At 54.7% G+C, this 3,468-nt stretch overlaps 1 pseudogene; it reads right to left on the bottom strand.

Annotated features, from left to right (window-relative positions):
• Positions 1-1,107, bottom strand: LOC144427434 (small subunit ribosomal RNA; annotated as a pseudogene).
• Positions 1,108-3,468: the final 2,361 nt, after the last annotated feature.

Below are 3,468 nucleotides of genomic sequence, written 5' to 3'. Positions count from 1 at the left end.
CGGAACCCAAAGACTTTGGTTTCTCGGAAGATACCGGAAAGGTCGTCATGGTAACGCCTCCCGATCGCTAGTTGGCATCGTTTATAGTCAGAACTAGGACGGTATCTGATCGTCTTCGAACCTCTGACTTTCGCTCTTGATTAAAGAAAATATTCTTGGCAAATGCTTTCGCAGTAGTTCGTCTTCCGCCGATCCAAGAATTTCACCTCTAGCGGCAGAGTACGGACGCCCCCGTCTGTCCCTCTTAATCATTACCTCGTGCTTCAAAAACCAACAAAATAGAACCGAGGTCCTATTCCATTATTCCATGCAACACTATGCAGGCGAACGGCCTGCTTTGAACACTCTAATTTTTTCAAAGTAAACTTATCGGCCACCGCCGACACTCAGTCAACAGCACCGACGGAGAACCGAAGGTGAGGCGAACGCAACCAGTGACACGCCTTGCGACGGACCGGCGGCGCTCGCCCAAAATCCAACTACGAGCTTTTCAACCGCAACAACTTTAGCATACACTGTTGGAGCTGGAATTACCGCGGCTGCTGGCACCAGACTTGCCCTCCAATGGATACTCGTTAAGAGTTTTAGGATGTACTCATTCCAATTACAGGGCCTCGTTAGAGTCCTGTATTGTTATTTTTCGTCACTACCTCCCCGTGTCGGGAATGGGTAATTTGCGCGCCTGCTGCCTTCCTTGGATGTGGAAGCCGTTTCTCAGGCTCCCTCTCCGGAATCGAACCCTGATTCCCCGTTACCCGTTATCACAAAGGTAGGAACGTAGCGTACCTCGACAGTTGATAGGGCAGACACTTGAATGATACGTCGTCGGTGCAGAGACCGTACGATCCGCGTGGTTATCCAGAGTCATCAAACGTCACAGGACGAACCCGGTCGGTTTTAATCTGAAAAAAGCGCGCCTCCCGAAGTCGGCGCTTAATGCATGTATTAGCTCTAGAATTACCACAGTTATCCACTTCGCTTACGAGACCAAATAAACCATGACTGATTTAATGAGCCATTCGCAGTTTCGCTTTACGAGAACTCGTACTTGCACCTGCATGGCTTAATCTTTGAGACAAGCATATCACTACTGGCAGGATCAACCAGATAGCTGCGACACTGCGCTCGGCCCTTGCTGGGCCGCCCGGAGCGTGCTGGTCGCATTCGTTTAAGACCGAGGCGATCGCCTGCGGCCGTACTCGGCTTCGACGGTCGCTGGCCGAGACGTCCACGCCCTCGCTAGGCAGTGCCAGGCGGAGCGCTTTGCGTTTCGTCTTTGCTCGCCCTCTCTCGGGCTCAATCCACTCAGTTCCGCACAAACAAGAGCTCTGCCGGCCGCCTGCAGCGGTGCCTAAAACCCGGGCATAACAATGCGACCGTTCTGCTAGGCCGACAATCGCTCAAGCCAGACGCTCGATCGAGCGCCTCCTACATATTAGTCGAGACAAAGGCTCGCTCATTAGCATCGCGTTTGTACTTTAACTTTTTTCGGCTCGGCTTTTCTCGACGCCGATGCCGGCGACGCAGAACTCTCTCGCCCGCCCGCCACCGAGGGATTGGGCGCTCCATCCCATCCCATCCCGCACGCCGCTCTTTCTTGGCTCATTGGAGTTTACTGTCTTTCGCTCTTACAAGCCTTACCTAGGGTTAGGTTAGTTTGCTTTCACGTGCAGTCACTCGACTCTTTTCGGCTCGGCTATTCTCGACGCCGATGACGGCGATGCAGCACTCTCTCGCCCGCCTGCCACCGAGGGATTGAGCGCTCCATCCCATCCAATCCCGCACGCCGCTCTTTCTTGGCTCATTCGAGTTTACTGTCTTTCGCTCTTACAGGCCTTACCTAGGGTTAGGTTAGTATGCTTTCACGTGCAGTCAGTCACTCGACTCTTTTCGGCTCGGCTTTTCTCGACGCCAATGCCGGCGACGCAGCACTCTCTCGCCCGCCCGCCACCGAGGGATTGAGCGCTCCATCTCATCCCATTCCGCACGCCGCTCTTTCTTGGCTCATTCGAGTTTACTGTCTTTCGCTCTTTCAAGCCTTACCTAGGGTTAGGTTAGTATGCTTTCACGTGCAGTCACTCGACTCTTTTCGGCTCGGCTATTCTCGACGCCGATGCCGGCGACGCAGCACTCTCTCGCCCGCCTGCCACCGAGGGATTGAGTGCTCCATCCCATCCCATCCCGCACGCCGCTCTTTCTTGGCTCATTCGAGTTTACTGTCTTTCGCTCTTACAAGCCTTACCTAGGGTTAGGTTAGTATGCTTTCACGTGCAGTCACTCGACTCTTTTCGGCTCGGCTATTCTCGACGCCAATGCCGGCGACGCAGTACTCTCTCGCCCGCCCTCCACCGAGGTATTGGGCGCTCCATCCCATCCCATCCCGCACGCCGCTCTTTCTTGGCTCATTCGAGTTTACTGTCTTTCGCTCTTACAAGTCTTACCTAGGGTTAGGTTAGTATGCTTTCACGTGCAGTCACTCGACTCTTTTCGGCTCGGCTATTCTCGACGCCGATGCCGGCGACGAAGCACTCTCTCGCCCGCCTGCCACCGAGGGATTGAGCGCTCCACCCCATCCCATCCAGCACGCCGCTCTTTCTTGTCTCATTCGAGTTTACTGTCTTTCGCTCTTACAAGCCTTACCTAGGGTTAGGTTAGTATGCTTTCACGTGCAGTCACTCGACTCTTTTCGGCTCGGCTATTGTCGACGCCGATGCCGGCGACGCAGCACTCTCTCGCCCGCCTGCCACCGAGGGATTGAGCGCTCCATCCCATTCCATCGCGCACGCCGCTCTTTCTTGGCTCATTCGAGTTTACTGTCTTTCGCTCTTACATGCCTTACCTAGGGTTAGGTTAGTATGCTTTCACGTGCAGTCACTCGACTCTTTTCGGCTCAGCTATTCTCGACGCCGATGCCGGCGACGCAGCACTCTCTCGCCCGCCCTCCACCGAGGTATTGGGCGCTCCATCCCATCCCATCCCGCACGCCGCTCTTTCTTGGCTCATTCGAGTTTACTGTCTTTCGCTCTTACAAGCCTTACCTAGGGTTAGGTTAGTATGCTTTCACGTGCAGTCACTCGACTCTTTTCGGCTCGGCTATTCTCGACGCCGATGCCGGCGACGAAGCACTCTCTCGCCCGCCTGCCACCGAGGGATTGAGCGCTCCACCCCATCCCATCCAGCACGCCGCTCTTTCTTGTCTCATTCGAGTTTACTGTCTTTCGCTCTTACAAGCCTTACCTAGGGTTAGGTTAGTATGCTTTCACGTGCAGTCACTCGACTCTTTTCGGCTCGGCTATTCTCGACGCCGATGCCGGCGACGCAGCACTCTCTCGCCCGCCTGCCACCGAGGGATTGAGCGCTCCATCCCATTCCATCGCGCACGCCGCTCTTTCTTGGCTCATTCGAGTTTACTGTCTTTCGCTCTTACAAGCCTTACCTAGGGTTAGGTTAGTATGCTTTCACGTGCAG

This window comes from Styela clava, chromosome 9 (assembly GCF_964204865.1).
Source record: "Styela clava chromosome 9, kaStyClav1.hap1.2, whole genome shotgun sequence".
NCBI classification, from domain to species: Eukaryota; Metazoa; Chordata; class Ascidiacea; order Stolidobranchia; family Styelidae; genus Styela; species Styela clava.
This window is presented reverse-complemented; position numbering and strand designations above follow the sequence as displayed.